The 17,952-nt window shown below is 40.4% G+C and overlaps 1 long non-coding RNA gene across 1 annotated transcript; it reads right to left on the reverse strand.

Moving 5' to 3' along the window:
- Positions 1–1,076: 1,076 nt before the first annotated feature.
- Positions 1,077–8,509, reverse strand: LOC141097518 (uncharacterized). The gene is made up of 4 exons (XR_012233975.1): positions 8,444–8,509; positions 7,679–7,768; positions 4,186–4,287; positions 1,077–1,318 (listed from the first exon to the last, which is right to left on the reverse strand). It is a non-coding gene; the product is annotated as an uncharacterized lncRNA (long non-coding RNA).
- Between the last annotated feature and the right edge of the window lie 9,443 nt (positions 8,510–17,952).

The following is a 17,952-nucleotide window of genomic DNA, read 5'->3' on the forward strand; positions in this document are numbered from 1 at the left end:
AATTGATGACAAATCAAAGAGACGGATAATACGAATGTTAACAAAAGAGTCCAGAAAAGCTTCTAAATAGATTAAAGGTGAACTTCAAGCTCAAGCAACATCAGTGTCAGATCACACTATCCATCGTGGTATGAGCCAAAGTGGACTTCATGGGAGAGGACCAAGGAGGACACCATTGTTGAAAAAATCATAGAAAAGCCAGACTGGAATTTGCCAAACTACATGTTGACAAGCCACAAAGCTTCTGCGAGAATGTCCTATTGATAGATGAGACAAAAATGGAACTTTTTGGCGAGGCACATCAGCTCTATGTTCACAGATGGAAAAATGAAGCATATCAAGAAAAGAACACTGTCACTGCTGTGAAACATGGAGGAGGCTCTGTTATGTCCTGGGGCTGCTTTGCTGCATCTGGCACATGATGTCTAGAATCTGTGCAGGGTACAATGAAATCTCAAGACTATCAAGAGATTCTAGAGAGAAATGTGCTGCCCAGTGTCATAAAGCTTGGTCTCAGTCGCAGGTCATGGGTCTTACAACAGGATAATGACCCAAAACACACAGCTAAAAACACCCAAGAATGGCTAAGAGGAAAACATTTGACTATTATGAAGTGGCCTTCTATGAGCCCTGACCTAAATCCTATTGTGTATCTTTGTAAGGAGCTGAAACATGCCGTCTAGTAAAGGCAACCTTCAAACAAAAGGCAACTGGAGCAGTTTGCTCTTGAGGATTGGCGAAAATACCTGTTGAGAGGTGCAGAAGTCTCATTGACAGTTACAGGAATCGTTTGATTGCAGTAATTGCCTCAAAAGGTTGTGCAACAAAATATTAAGTTAAGGGTACCATCATTTCTGTCCAGCCCTGTTTCATGAGTTCTATTTTTTCTTTATTCTGTGGAAGCATGGTTGAAAAGCATTGTCTGACTTTCATTTATTCATTTTCATAGATTTTTGATTTATGATTACCTTTGTCAGATTCAAGTTATATCTGTCACCATTGTGGGGTTTTCTGTTGTTAAATGAGGGCTAACAACAATTTTTACCATGTATGTAGCACTGTGTACTTACAATTGATCATTTTGCCTTTCTACTCTGCTAATTCTTCTCTATTCGCTGTTGTGTGTAGAAGCAGGAACTCCCTTTTCCTTGCATGAGTCATTCCCCTCTTCAACTCCTGACCCAGGTGCTCCCTCCTCTTCCATGCCAGGGACTTTTGCAGTGACTCATGAGTCATGCAGGTAAAATTGACCTCCTCTTTTCACATAGAGCTTACAAGGATTCAGCTAGTGAGTTTTGAATCATGTGATGTCATAGACCTAATAGAAAACAGAAGAATTAGCTGGGTACATGGCCAAAATGAGCAATTGTAAGTACACCGAAGTAAACAGTGCCACATAATATGATAATTGCAATATATTAATGGGTTAAAAATTTTAATGGGAGTGATTTCTTTAATTAAAGGAAATGGACCCATTGTCAACAAAGTACTTTAGGTTTTTGCATCATGGGACCAAAGTGTCAGAGTTAATGACCTTGGTGAGATGCATGACCTTATTAGGTTTTAATATTTATGAAAATGTAATTATGTTACACCATATAAATAAGTGTTCTTAGATGAATACCTGTAAGAATCTTTTTTTATTCCAGAATGTAAAAAACTGTTCTATTATTTCAATCTAATAATTGCAGTTATCACCAAAGAAAACTGAGCAGTTAAACTATCAGTCATCTTGTGACCAAAAACCTTAGGAAACTTCATGAGACAGACATACATTTGGATCATCTTTGCGGGAAGAGTCTAAAAATGTACAAATATGTTGGTCAGCAGCAAAAAGGACTTGGTAAGAAAAGCAAATAAATAAATCCAAATCTTGTAATTTATCAACTTGTGCACACAATAAGACTGTGCTCCTCCAGTAAATGGGAAAAGCTAAAGAAGATTGCAAAAGTAGAGGGGTAATACAAGTAGTCATGGATGGTTGCTTCTCCTAAATCTCCAATGGAAAAAAAAAAATAAATGAATGAAAAGTAACAGTGTTTCCAATTACAGGTATAGAGTTTATAACAGTTATAATTCCTAATATGTTTGTTAATGGGACATTTTTCACAGCTGTAAAGATGTCTATTGAAAGAAAAACTGCAAGGAGAGGAAGCACATAGGTTACTAACTACTGTATGTATTTAATATCTTCTTGTTTTTTGGGATAAAACAACTTTCAATTATCACATGGCAGAATAAAAAAAATGATGACACTTTTTTTGGTTTTACATCTTTCAAACACAAGGGCAAATTGTCCCTGCCTTGTAATTTACCATGAATCCCTGAGCTACACTAACATCCACGGAGCACAATGTTGTGTTCTCATTGCATCAGAGTCCATTATAGGCAAGGTCAGAAAATGCAATACTTACAAGAGGTTTTATGCGTGCCGTGGGCATAAATATTATAGTGAAATCTCTCGATGAAACTATACAAGAAACGCACGTCGGAGTATTGGACAGTGTGTTCTCTCTCTGGTCCTTTGATTATGGCTTGTGGTGGATGCTTTTGCTGTGTTTTGTTAGGATTTCTCTCCTTGAAGGGCCATTTTTTTACATCAAAGCTTTTTATATTATTGCATCTTATAATCTTGTGTTGAGATCCCTTATATCTGCAGTTAGACAAAAAGCGCTGTGCCTTAACTGCTTGATTGTTGTATTATATATTTTATTAAGTACATACTGATATATATACAGATACAAATATAGACAAAGTTTGTTTGTAATCAATAATAACTGGATATAACTATAAGGCTGCGTTCACAAATCGAATTTTTTTCGCATTTTCGCGGCGGTTTTAAACGCGCGATTTTGCCACGAAAAATAAGCATCCCATGCAATCCTATGGGATTCCGCAATGCTGTGCTAATGCTGCGTTTTTTTCCCATGGTGGAAATGCTTTGCGGTAAAAAATGCAGCATGCTCATTAATTTAGCGGAATTGCGGCGATTCCACCCACATAGGAATGCATTCTTCTGCTTACTTTCCATATGTGGCTGTGCCAACCATGCGAAAAGTAAGCAGAACATTTGCGGTTGGTACCCACGGTCCAGAGGAGAGGAGACTGTCCTCCAGGATGTGAGCACCATATCCCTGTAAAAAATAGAATTAAAATAAAAAATATTGTTATTCTCACCTTCCGGCGTCCCGCGCAGCCTTCCTGCTTCTCTCTGCACTCCCGGCATCTTCCGTTCCTAGTAATCCTTTGCGAGAATGATTACAATGACGTCGCGGTCTCGCGGGAGCGTGACATCTCGCGGTCATTCGCGCAAAGGATTACTGGGACCGGAAGATGCCGGGAGCACGGAGAGAGGCGGGAAGGCTGCGTGGGACACTGGAAGGTGAGAATAACAATATTTTTTATTTTTTATATTATTTTTTACATCCTATCTTTTACTACTAATGCTGCATAGGCAGCATCAGTAGTAAAAAGTTGATCACACTTGTCAAACACTATTTGACAAGTGTGACCAACCTGTCAATCAGTTCTCTAACGATGCTCCAGATCGCTTGGAAAACGCTAGCATTCTGCAAGCTAATTACGCTTGCAAATCGCTAGTTTTTCGGCAGGAAAATCGCAGGAATTTAAAATGTGATTTTCCCGCGTAATGGAATTCCGGAATTCTCGCGGTAACTTCCGCGAGAGTTCCGCTACGTGTAAACTTAGCCTAAATGAGAATTTCTTGTTATTTACTTTATTTTAAGGAGTATTTTTTAAATTTGTTTTTAGTGCAAAGCCTGTCTGCTAACCTTACAGACTACTGAATATCTACCGTGTTTGACCTTCCTGCTGACAATATGCGCTAACAACTACACATAATAATTCAATTTATCTGGAAACCTTGGGGACAACTACCTTGTATCCAAACTTATACTTTTCTCATGCAAGGGAAAGACTATATTCACACATCACGCTTTACCTCTGGGTTTTTTTTTCAGTGCATTTTTTGCTTTGAAAAACACTGTCCCAGGAAAGTGATTGAGAGTTCTCAAATCTCATGCGCATGATGCTTATTTTCTTCCTGCAGATTTAAAATGGTTGCAAACTTGCAGCATGACAATTCCTTCAGCGTTTTTGTATCATTTTTCACCCATTTTAACAACTAAGAAGAAATGCATCAAAAAACTGCATTAAAATACATACAAAAAATGTGTCAAGAGTGTATTTTACTCAGCTTTTTCCTGCCAAGACCTCAGGATTTGTAGTAGATTCTTCTGTTGAAAATACTGGACATGTCGACATTTCCTATGGTGAAAGGTGACATCATTTGATTTATTAAAAAGCAGGAATTAATGTTTTTAAGAAATAACATTTAAAAAATAAATATACGAAAAATAATATATTAATAGTAAATGTTATAAATTCATTAATATATATTTATTTAGAAGCATACTGTACATTCATTTTGTTTAAAGGGGTACACATAAGCCTAACTTAAAATTGCCACTACTCTTTTAAAGAATCGTGTGTAAGGCTACATGTAGACGACCATATGTTTTCTCATGTGAGAAAATTGGGCAGATTACAAAAATGACACTCTGATCAGAGTTGGATCAGAGTGTCAGCATAGAGTGATCTGATTCTCTTGGATGGGGAGATGGAAAAAAATTCTCCATCTTCTTCATTCTGTTTGTGTTCAGAAATCAAATTGCACTAAGATGGCATCCAAGTATAGTCCGAAGGTTTCCACAGACTCTTTGACTTGCGTAGCTGACTGCGATCTGAATATCAGATCCAAGTTGGGCATGCTGTGATTTTTTTCCCATGACTGGCTTGGAAAAAAATCTGACATGTGCACAGCCCCATAGTCTAATATTGATCCGAGTTCAATGTTTTGTCAGATCACACTTGGACTAATAATACAACAATGAGCCCTTAGAATGTAAGTTGAATAACGGGAGTACCTCTCTGAACCTGCTTTAAGTTGTATGCACTGTGACTTTTTTAAAGATTTTTTGGAGCAGAAACTGAGTGTAATCTCTCCTAAGCCTTCCAAAAATGTTAAATTCTTTAAAACCTCAGAATTGACGTCCCCCTACATCCTACTTGATACCAAATTAAATAAAAGTTAAAAGGGCATACAGGATTAGAAAAAAATGTCTGTTATCTTCAAGTGTTATGCCTGTTCTCAGGTTGTGGGTTGCATTATACATCTAAAGCTAGGTTCACATTTGTGGTTGGCCGAGCTGCGGAAGGCTGTGGACTTCCTCCGTCAAGCTCCTCCCACTTCTGCACCTCCTCCGATCAGCTCCGCCTACATCTGCATGCGGCCTGCATACCTATCTTTAACATTTGGTACGCAGGCTGCGTGGATGTATGCAGATGCCTCCGCATGCGTCATTTTGACATGTGGCAACCGCATCAAATTCCAACATTTTGCTTTCGACACAGGTCGCCACAGCATCAAAACGACGCATGCAGAGGCATCCGCATACATCTGCATGACCTGCATACCCAATGTTAAAGATAGGTACGTAGGAAGCATGCAGACATAGGCGGAGCTGACCGGAGGAGGTGTGGCAGTGGGCGGAGCTTCACAGAGGAAGTCTGCAGCTCGGCCATCCACAAATGTGAACCTAGCCTAATTCATTTACTTCAAAATTCAGATTCAAAATATTTGGTGAGAGTTACATAGTTACATAAGTTGACAAAAAGCCTAGTTCCATCAAGTTCAACCTCTCCACCAATTGTATTTAGACTATTAGAGTTGGAAGGGACCTCAAGGGTCATCGTGTGACTTTTTTTACTAAATTATTTATAGGGTGTTTCTTTAAATGTAGTAAGGTGCGAAATAAAATAAGTATGAAACATTCCACCTTTACTTCTTGTGGCCCTGTGCAGTGGCTTATGACAAACCAATGGTATGTTCACCCCTGGATTTACGATAAGGTAGCATAAAAACGGCAGTTCTATGTAAAATCCTGACAAATATTCATATCACATAGTCACAATCCATATCAAAGAAGCTGAAATGTTTGAACAATGGCAAATTCATTTACAATCACATTTACTCTGTGCCGAGAAATAAATTACAGAAATACAGGGAGGATACTGGATATTAATCAATCATGTCATGGGAGCAATGGTAAATAATGTCCAGTCATTACCTTTCAAATCGGAAAAAAAAAACTTTAGAAAAACACAAATGTCCTTATTGATGACTTAGAAAGAAAATCTACAATAGCAATTACAATAAGGAACCCGAGGCGAAGAATATTCCTTATTTAATAGACACGGTTCAAAGTCCACTATACAACTAAAGATTTCCTGGTCGAAATGGAATCATTACAATAAAAGAAAGAATATCAGAGTAGAATGGCTTTCCTTACACCAGAGATTTTCTGATTCATAACTTCAGCAGCTTGTAAATTGCCAACACAATATGATATATGTACAGTAAATAAGTCTGGACACTTGAATTTCATAAGTGAAATAAATCTAAGCTGACAGCCGAGAGATTAGATTTGTCATAGGTTGTAATACCATTTAACACAGTAAAGGGAGAGTTTGACTGTTTGCAAAGCTGTGCATAATTTATTTTAGGCACAGACACAGGGAGAATAATGATGCAATTCCCGCAAATTAGCAAACACCAAAGATTTAAATCTATTTAATAAAGTTCTGGATAATTGATCTTGATTTTTTTACCCTTAAATAAAGGTGTACCCTACCATAAAAATACATTTTTTAATATCTATATTCCGTCTATATTCATCTAAATTTTTAAGCCTATTTTGTCTTTACACAACTTTACAAGCAGAAATTTTGTTTGAGCTGCTGCCAGAGCAATCCCAAAAGGTTTGTTTCATAGCAGGTATCAGAACTTAGACAAGCCAAGAGAAAAACTTAGGTTAAGTTCCCAGAATGAGTTTTTGGAGAGTTTTTAGATGCATTGTATTTTATTTGTGCAATAAATGCAGTGTCGTATGCAGGGTTAAAATTAGGTTTGAACCTATGTTTAGTGGCTGCGTCAGGGCTTACGTTCAAACCTTCACAAAATGGGATTTTGGCATACACCTTGACTGGGCTATTGATTATAAAGATGCTGAAGGAGTCACATAAAGCCCCCGTTACACACTGCGATATCGCTAGCAATATCGCTATAAAGTCAACGATTTTGTGACGTTATAGCGATATTGCTAGCGATATCGCTGCATGTGATACTTACCTCCGACCGGCTCCCCCGCTGGTTATCGCTGATCGCGCGAGAAGCTCCTGGACCATTCCTCGTCGGCCACTTCCTGCGGCGCCAATGAGCGACGCATGGAGCCGGGCGGGAGGACGCAGGATCGCCGCGTCTGACAGGTAAGTAGCGATCCCCGTCCCCAGCGATGTCGCTGGTGAGATCTGCCTGTGTGGCAGCTCACTAGCGACCACCTAGCAATGCACCAGCGATCTTGACCGCGTCATATCGCTAGTCGGGATCGCTGGTGCATCGCTAGGTGTAACGGTACCCTAAGTTGCATAATTTTTTTCGCAGTATCTGACTATTTTATGCTGCAGCACAATGGACCCACTGATTAAATGTTAAATCCTATGTGAACATAACCTTACAGTTCCACTAATGGGATTTATAGAGACGGGATTTATAGAAACTTCATGCCCACTGTACTTTTTTAATGCTGTGTAAACTCACCTGCAGTATGTGTATGAAATTCGAGCGAAATATCATGTGTGGGTGCGCACCACAAAAATGTATAAATGACAGGAATCAACCTAATGCATACTAAATAGAATGAACAAAAAACAAGAGAAAAAGAGTTATGCAAAACATAGGGTTCACCTTTAAATATTTATTAATTATACTAAAACATACACAAACCACAAGAAAGTTTAAAAACAATTAAAAAAGCCAAAGTCTAATAAGTACTGGACCAAATAATAAGGTCCTTCCCAAACGAGCATCTAATAGTGAAAGGGTAAACCGTCTGAACAATCTGTGAATAATGTCAGTTTGCAGTTGTTACATGAAATATCTCATATCAAACACTAATGTATGATAAATAATAAATGCTGCATAATAAGTGCCACATAATGAGAAATACAAAAAAATGTAACAACCTCATAGATCGTGTGCTGCAAGCTCAAAGGAAAATCACCAAAAAAGGGGAACCACCAGAATGAACAAGTAATGGAAGAAAGCAAAATAAACCCCATGAAATAGAGGATGTGCCTATATAATCAAGACATGCAGATATACTGTATGACTCTTGGCAGCCTATGATAATCTACTGCCTAAGTGGCAAAGCTATTACCCAATAAGGTCCAAACCTAACTAAGCAATAGAGTGCTGAGCAGCCCATAAAGACCCTTGTAGATAACATCCTGTGAACAAGAGGGGGGAAGGCCCCACATATATCGACACACAGAGCATTTTGCATCTACTCAGCCTGTTATTTACCTGCTTTACAAAGTCTCCTGTCCTGCTTGTGAAATCCTATTAGCAGTGTGAAAATTCCAGAAACACTGTTAAAAAATGTATAGCGAGGGTAGCATGATCACCTTGTTGATGTGGTGGAGAAGGAGAAAGAGAATAAAGAGGATGACACAATAAAGACAAAATCTTGAAGAGTATGCTCATGTTTGGGTGTGAAGGGGTGCATGGGAATAGGCGAGAAAAAAAACAAAAAACACTGGATTTTGAGACGCTAGTAACTTTTCACGGCCAAGCCATGGGTCACAGTGGTCAAGGAGTCGAAGGTCAGAAATCAGGAGGGTACGTCATAAACAGAAGTAAGAGACAAAAGCATAGTCAGGTAACATTCCGAGGTTAGAGTATCGGCAGGATAGCGGATCAGAGCTAAAGGGGTTAAACAAGTGGATTTTTCAGAACAAAGTCCAAGGTCTGGCAACAGATCAAGCATATAGAACTCAAGGCACAGGACAGCACAAAGCACAAACCTCACAATATGAATGTACGTCTGGCAGTATTCTGGGAGAAGCTGCTCAGTTAAGTTGGCATTGCAATTACCCAGGATAGTGAACACCTGGAGACAGCCGACGCCTCCCAGTCACAGATTGGCTAGTCGAGCTGTCAAAAAACACACCGACAGCTCAGCACACCTCTGAACCAGACTGATTGGCCATGCTGTCAAAGTACTGAAAGCTTCAGCACTCCCCTGTACCAGATTGGATGGCTGAGCTGTCAGTAACTGCATCCCAAACACTCTGAGGGGTGGAACTGTGACAGATTTGAGTTTATATTTTGTTGCTGTCCTCAAGTGGTGTTGAGAAGTCTGGGCCAATACTGCCCTTGTTTATTTTGATAACAGTCAGCATTTTCAGTTGACAGGCGGATGCGCTCATCTGCAAAAATAAAAACGCTAGCAGTAGGGCAGGCCATTACCTCCAAGGTGTAGAAAGACAGTTCATTCCATGTGTCAAGCTTGGAAAAGGCACAGAGGAATCATGGAAGATGCTGGTTTGGTTGGCAAGGTACTCCTTCAGCATCTTCCAAAACTTTCCCCTCCTTGTCAAAGTACCCCATGCATTACGACCTGGGCAATTGAAGGTCTGAGAAAAATGTCCCAGACTTTTGAGAGTGTTCTTCTGCCTCTGCTGCATCTGGTCTCCCTCATATCTGCTCCCTGGTTATCCAAGGAACTGTGACCTCTGTCATCATAACTGTCAGATGGGAATTTTTAAAATAACTCTTCAACTAGGGCCTTCTGGTACTTCAAAATTTTATCAAACCTCTCCACCATGGGAAGGAGAGATGAAAAATTCTCCTTGCAACGTGGGAGTAAAAGGGTGACCAATCAGAAATTAGTGTTGACCAAAAGGTGTAAAACACGAGGGTCCTGAGAAAAGCAATGGAACTCAGCTATGTGTGTGAGACTTCCAACAGGCAAGACTTCCCTGTACCCACCAATAGGACAACTGTTCATCTTGTCCTAATTGTCCTCTTCCTCATCCTCCCTCTCATTCTCATCTTCAGCCCATCCACACTGAACGAAATAAATGAAGCTGATGTGGGTAGTACCTCTGTCACGTAGGCATCAAGATCCTGTTCCTCCTCCTTCTTCTCCTCATTATCATCTAATCCATGTTGAGAGGATGACATAAGGCTGGGCTGTGTAGCATCACCATTTATAGCTTCTTGGTCCATCTGAACTTGCTCCACCTGCAAAGCCTTCTCTTTAGTTGTGAGCAACAAGCATTTCAGTAGATAGAGAAGCTCAATGTTTTTTGAGAACCGCACAGATGTCAGACATCCATGCCCACTCATCAGCTCTCATGTGCAGAGGCTGACCGGAATGCCGACAGGCACGTTGCAGTTGGTATTCAACTACTGCCCTCTGCTGCTCACATAGCCTTGCTAACATATGTAATGTTCAGTTTCAATGCGTGGTCTCATCGCACACGAATTGGTGATCTGGAAGTTGCAATTGCTGCTGCAGCACTGCCAGGCTGGTGACAGATGTAGCTAACTTGCTTTCACATGAACCTCAGGCAGATCTGGGTAGGTTTTGAGAAATCACTGAAACACTAGGTTGAGCACATGGGCCAGGTAAGGTATGTGTGCAATGTTGCCAAGCTTCAGGGCCGCCACCAGGTTTCGGCCATTGTCACACATGACCATGCCTGGTTGTGGCTTCATGAATGAGATCCATAGATCAGTCTGTTAGACCTTTCAACAACTCTGTGGTGGTGTGTAGTTTGTCATGTAAGCAGATTAGCATCAGAAGCGCATGTTGCCACTTGCCTGAGGCAGTGCAGCAGCACGGTGGCTCAGTGGTTAGCGCTGCAGCCTTGCAGCGCTGGGGTCCTGGGTTAAAATCCCACCAAGGACAACATCTGCAAGGAGTTTGTATGTTCTCCCCGTGTTTGCGTGGGTTTCCTCCGGGCACTCCGGTTTCCTCCCACACTCCAAAGACATACTGATAGGGAATTTAGATTGTGAGCCCCATCGGGGACAGTGATGAAATGTGTGCAAACTGTAAAGCCCTGGGGAATATGTTAGCGCTATATAAAGATTATTATTATTTATTATTATTACTTCCAGCTTGGGACTGATGTTGACTGTTAGGAGATTCAAGGTGAGGAAGGGAGGTACAGGAACTGCTGTAGAGAGTGGAGGAAACCTTGATTGAACCAAGGTCTGCTCTCCTTTGTGTCGATAGCATGTGTCCCATACCAGGGTCCGACTGGGTCCCGACTTCCACAATGGCACAATGATCACTCGATGTGCCATTAGAGAAATGTAGCATCTCTGGCCACAAGCACTTGTCCAGGTGTCTGTGATTAAGTGGACCTTCATAGTAACAGCATTGCTCCACTGATGCTATGGGACACATGTTTTTGTAGGTGGGGATGACACACCAGGAAAAACAATTGGGGCTGTTGACAGAGAACCAAGGGACAGCCACTGCCATGACATTGCAGAAAACTTTCATCTCCACAATCCTAAATGGCAACATTTCAAAGGCAAGCAGTCTGTAAATGTAACGATTTAGTATTGTGACCTGTGGGTGGATGCGTATTTACGATTGCATTCCAAGGACTGGGGTAGAGACAACTGAACGCTGCTCTGGGACAAGGATGTGGACGTGATTGCTGATGGTGGTTGCAAGTGTGCAATGACAGGTGTAGTGTCGGGGGCATTTTTGACTGTGCCATGGACAGGAGATTGGTGTGCATGTAGAACAGAGGAAGAGGCAGGGGTGTCACCTGCAGATGCCTTTCCTGGACCATGGTATTTGGCCCAACTAGTCAGGTGCTTTGCTCTCATGTGACTGAGCATGCTGGTGGTGGTCACACTGGTGGTTGTGCTGCCCCTGGTGATGCTGGCATGACAGATGTTGCAAATGGCCTTTTTGGGGCTAAATGAACTTTCTTTAAAATAGTTAAGGGTTACCTTTACAAGGTGGAGTGGCTTGGTATACACATTTTTGCAAAAAAAGTATTGACTAAGTACCCTGTATTTGTTGTCATCTTTTTACCAGCACTTAGAATCATAGAATCATAGAATCATAGAATCGTAGAGTTGGAAGGGACCTCCTGGGCCATCTGGTCCAACCCCCTGCTCAAAGCAGGATTCGCTAAATCATCCCAGTCAGATGTCTGTCCAGCCTCTGTTTGAAGACTTCCATTGAAGGAGAACTCACCACTTCTCGTGGCAGCCTGTTCCACTCATTGATCACTCTAACTGTCAAAAAGTTTTTTCTAGTATCTAATCTGTGTCTCCTCCCATTCAGTTTCATCCCATTGCTTCTAGTCTTTCCTTGTGCAAATGAGAATAAAGTTGATCCTTCTACAATGTGACAGCCCTTTAGATATTTGTAGACAGCTATTAAGTCTCCTCTCAGTCTTCTCTTTTGCAAACTAAACATTCCCAAATCCTGCAACCTTTCCTCATAAGACAGGGTTTGCAGACCGGTCACCATTCTGGTCGCTCTTTTCTGAACTTGCTCCAGTTTGTTGATGTCTTTTTTAAAATGTGGTGCCCAAAACTGGACACAATATTCCAGATGAGGTCTGACCAAAGAGGAGTAGAGGGAAATAATGACTTCACGTGATCTAGACTGTATGCTTCTGTTAATACATCCTAGAATTGCATTTGCCTTTTTTGCTGCTGCATCACACTGTTGACTCATATTCAGTCTGTGATCTATTAGTATACCCAAGTCTTTTTCACATGTGCTGTCACTTAGCCCTATTCCTCCCATTCTATATATGCTTTTTCCATTTTTATTGCCCAGATGTAGTACTTTGCATTTCTCCCTGTTAAAAACCATTCTGTTAGTTGCTGCCCACTTCTCCAGTTTATTTAAATCTTTTTGAATCCTCTCTCTCTCTTCTCTAGTATTAGCTATCCCTCCTAGCTTTGTGTCATCAGCAAATTTAATCAGTTTACCATCAATTCCTTCATCTAAATCGTTGATAAAGATGTTGAACAATACAGGGCCCAGGACAGAGCCCTGTGGTACCCCACTTGAGACATTCTTCCAACTGGATGTGCAGCCATTTACGACCACTCTTTGGGTCCGATCACTAAGCCAGTTATGAATCCACCTAACAGTTGCCTTGTCCATTCCATACTTAATCATTTTTTCAATAAGGATTGTATGAGAGACTTTGTCAAATGCTTTGCTGAAGTCAAGATATACTATATCTACAGCATTTCCTTGATCCAACCAATCAGTGATACCGTCATAGAAGGAAATTAAGTTAGTCTGACATGACTTATTAGTTACAAACCCATGCTGACTCTGTTTAATCACTTCATTCTTATCCAGGTATTGACATACATGTTGTTTAATAATTTGTTCAAAGATCTTTCCTGGTATAGAAGTCAGACTCACCGGCCTATAGTTACCTGGGTCCACCTTCTTCCCCTTTTTGAAGATAGGAACAACATTTGCTCTTCTCCAGTCTTCTGGCACTTCTCCTGTTCTCCAAGAATTTTCAAAGATTATAGAGAGGGGTTCAAAAATTTCTTCTGCTATCTCCTTCAGTACTCTGGGGTGAAATTCATCTGGACCTGGAGACTTGAATTCATTTAGGCTAGCTAAGTGTTTCCTCACTATCTTTCTGTTTATAGATATCCTGGATTCTTCTATTCCCTTAATAGGACAGTGAATAACAGTTGATGTTACATTTCCTTTCTGAGAGAAAACAGATGCAAAATAGGAATTTAAAAGTTCAGCCTTCTCAACATCCTGTCTTACCATTTCATCATTTTCATCCTGTAAAAATCCTATAGCATCTTTGACTTTTCTTTTACTTTTGACATATCCCCAAAATCCTTTATTATTGCTTTTGACATCTCTTGCAAGCCTCAATTCATTTTCAGCTTTAGATAATCTGATTTGTGCCCTGCAGGTTCTGCAGACAGCATTATATTCTTCTTTAGATATGCCTCCCTCTTTCCATTTTATAAACATTTTTTTCTTCCTTTTTAGCATGTGCTTAAGTTCTGTGTTCATCCATCCTGGTTTCCTTAACTGCTTCCTATTCTTCCCTCTTTTCGGAATTGTTAACAACTGTGCTTTGAGAATTTCATTTTTCAAGATTTCCCATCCTTCCTGGACATTTTTGTCTTTAAGGATATCCAGCCATTGGATCCCTCCAATTCTCTTTCTGAATCCCTTAAAATCTGCCTTTCTGAAATCTAACCTTGACGTCTGAGTCTTCACAGGTCTTCCGCCTCTAGTTATCCAAAATTCTAAAATAGCATGGTCGCTACCTCTTAGGGTCCCAGCCACTTTTACCTCCTCAACCATTTCCTCCCTGTTTATAAGGATTAGATCCAAGGTAGCAGTTCCCCTTGTTTTCTCCCTTACCTTTTGGAAGATAAAGTTGTCAGCAAGAGAGGATAAGAATTTCCTTGACCTGTTAGTTTTGCCTGAGAGAGATTCCCAACAAATGTCTGGATAGTTGAAATCTCCCATGACAACTATGTCATATTTTTTGGAGAACTTGGCCATTTGATGCATAAAGAGTTCATCCATTTGGTGAGCTGCATTTCTTGCTACATGTTCACAGATTTACCAGTGGAAAAGCCAAACTTCACATGCCACAAATGCAAGCTTGTGACCCTGTTGGAGGAAAAGTTGCAAAATCTCGAAGAGAGGTTAGCTACGTTGAAGATCATTAAGGAAGGTGAAGAGTTCTTGGACAGAGCAGAATTATCTCTTCATGTTACAGAAAGAGAAGAAATTCGAAGTGCACCTGAAGAAACAGAGGAATGGAGACATGTGACCCAGAGAAGCAGGAGGATCAGGAGGCAGTCAGCACCAATACTGCTCAGAAACCAGTACCAGGCTCTCACGCAGGAAAACGATGAAGAAATACATCAGGATAAGACTTTGCCAACAAACAGCAACCTTGTACGCCTTCAGAGTCCTCCTGGATGGAGAAAGAAAAATGTTGTGAAGAAGAAACGGAGAGTGGTGGTCATGGGGGATTCCCTGTTGAGAGGAACAGAGGCCGCTATCTGCAGACCGGATATAACTTCAAGAGAAATGTGCTGTCTTCCAGGTGCAAAAATTAAAGATGTGTCTGACAGGATATTAGGACTCTTCAGACCTACAGATGACTACCCATTCCTGCTACTACATGTGGGGACAAATGACACCGCAAGAAACGACCTGGAAACCATCTGCAGAGACTTTGAAGACTTAGGCAAGAAAGTGAAAGAACTGGGAGCGCAGGTGGTCTTCTCTTCCATCCTCCCAGTGGATGGCCATGGAACAAGGAGGTGGAATAAGATTCTGCAGGTGAACAATTGGCTACGTCGATGGTGCCGTCAGCAACGATTTGGATTTCTGGATCACGGAGTGAACTACTTATACGATGGACTACTTGCTAGAGATGGGGTGCACCTTACGAAGACTGGAAAGCAGGTATTTGGAAGTCGCCTTGCTACACTTGTAAGGAGAGCTTTAAACTAGAACAACATGGGAAGGGAAGCAAAAGACCAGAAAAAGCCATACACCTGACAAATGCTACTGAGAACTCTGCTATTAGAAGTGGAAAGGAAGAACAAAGACGAAAGAATCTAATTAAAAAAAAAATATTGGAGAAAGAGAAACCAATCACAAACTAAAATGTTTCTATACTAATGCACAAAGCATGAGCAACAAACAAGGAGAATTGGAACTACTAACACAGGAAAAGAAATATGATGTCATTGGAATCACTGAAACTTGGTGGGACAATACACATGATTGGAATACAAGACTAGAAGGATACAACTTATTTGCAAGAAACAGACTTGATAAACGAGGAGGGGGTGTCGCATTGTATGTTAGAAATGCGTATATCTGCACAGAGATTGAAGCTTCAGAGACTGGGAGTTCTGTGGAAACTGTTTGGGTAAGAATACAAGGACAGAACAATGGAAAGGACACCATTGTAGGCATTTACTACAGGCCGCCTGTGCAAGCTGAAGATATGGATGAACTCTTTATGCATCAAATGGCCAAGTTTTCCAAAAAATATGACATAGTTGTCATGGGAGATTTCAACTATCCAGACATTTGTTGGGAATCTCTCTCAGGCAAAACTAACTGGTCAAGGAAATTCTTATCCTCTCTTGCTGACAACTTTATCTTCCAAAAGGTAAAGGAGAAAACAAGGGGAACTGCTACCTTGGATCTAATCCTTATAAACAGGGAGGAAATGGTTGAGGAGGTAAAAGTGGCTGGGACCCTAGGAGGTAGCGACCATGCTATTTTAGAATTTTGGATAACTAGAGGCGGAAGACCTGTGAAGACTCAGACGTCAAGGTTAGATTTCAGAAAGGCAGATTTTAAGGGATTCAGAAAGAGAATTGGAGGGATCCAATGGCTGGATATCCTTAAAGACAAAAATGTCCAGGAAGGATGGGAAATCTTGAAAAATGAAATTCTCAAAGCACAGTTGTTAACAATTCCGAAAAGAGGGAAGAATAGGAAGCATTTAAGGAAACCAGGATGGATGAACACAGAACTTAAGCACATGCTAAAAAGGAAGCAAAAAATGTTTATAAAATGGAAAGAAGGAGGCATATCTAAAGAAGAATATAATGCTGTCTGCAGAACCTGCAAGGCACAAATCAGATTATCTAAAGCTGAAAATGAATTGAGGCTTGCAAGAGATGTCAAAAGCAATAATAAAGGATTTTGGGGATATGTCAAAAGTAAAAGAAAAGTCAAAGATGCTATAGGATTTTTACAGGATGAAAATGATGAAATGGTAAGACAGGATGTTGAGAAGGCTGAACTTTTAAATTCCTATTTTGCATCTGTTTTCTCTCAGAAAGGAAATGTAACATCAACTGTTATTCACTGTCCTATTAAGGGAATAGAAGAATCCAGGATATCTATAAACAGAAAGATAGTGAGGAAACACTTAGCTAACCTAAATGTATTCAAGTCTCCAGGTCCAGATGAATTACACCCCAGAGTACTGAAGGAGATAGCAGAAGAAATTTTTGAACCCCTCTCCATAATCTTTGAAAATTCTTGGAGAACAGGAGAAGTGCCAGAAGACTGGAGAAGAGCAAATGTTGTTCCTATCTTCAAAAAGGGGAAGAAGGTGGACCCAGGCAACTATAGGCCGGTGAGTCTGACTTCTATACCAGGAAAGATCTTTGAACAAATTATTAAACAACATGTATGTCAATACCTGGATAAGAATGAAGTGATTAAACAGAGTCAGCATGGGTTTGTAACTAATAAGTCATGTCAGACTAATTTAATTTCCTTCTATGATGGTATTACTGATTGGGTGGATCAAGGAAATGCTGTAGATATAGTATATCTTGACTTCAGCAAAGCATTTGACAAAGTCTCTCATACAATCCTTATTGAAAAAATGACTAAGTATGGAATGGACAAGGCAACTGTTAGGTGGATTCATAACTGGCTTAGTGATCGGACCCAAAGAGTGGTCGTAAATGGCTGCACATCCAGTTGGAAGAATGTCTCAAGTGGGGTACCACAGGGCTCTGTCCTGGGCCCTGTATTGTTCAACATCTTTATCAACGATTTAGATGAAGGAATTGAGGGTAAACTGATTAAATTTGCTGATGACACAAAGCTAGGAGGGATAGCTAATACTAGAGAAGAGAGAGAGAGGATTCAAAAAGATTTAAATAAACTGGAGAAGTGGGCAGCAACTAACAGAATGGTTTTTAACAGGGAGAAATGCAAAGTACTACATCTGGGCAATAAAAATGAAAAAAGCATATATAGAATGGGAGGAATAGGGCTAAGTGACAGCACATGTGAAAAAGACTTGGGTATACTAATAGATCACAGACTGAATATGAGTCAACAGTGTGATGCAGCAGCAAAAAAGGCAAATGCAATTCTAGGATGTATTAACAGAAGCATACAGTCTAGATCACGTGAAGTAATTATTTCCCTCTACTCCTCTTTGGTCAGACCTCATCTGGAATATTGTGTCCAATTTTGGGCACCA

This window comes from Dendrobates tinctorius, unplaced genomic scaffold (assembly GCF_039654945.1).
Source record: "Dendrobates tinctorius isolate UK_male_01 unplaced genomic scaffold, ASM3965494v1 ptg000084l, whole genome shotgun sequence".
Lineage (NCBI taxonomy): Eukaryota > Metazoa > Chordata > Amphibia > Anura > Dendrobatidae > Dendrobates > Dendrobates tinctorius.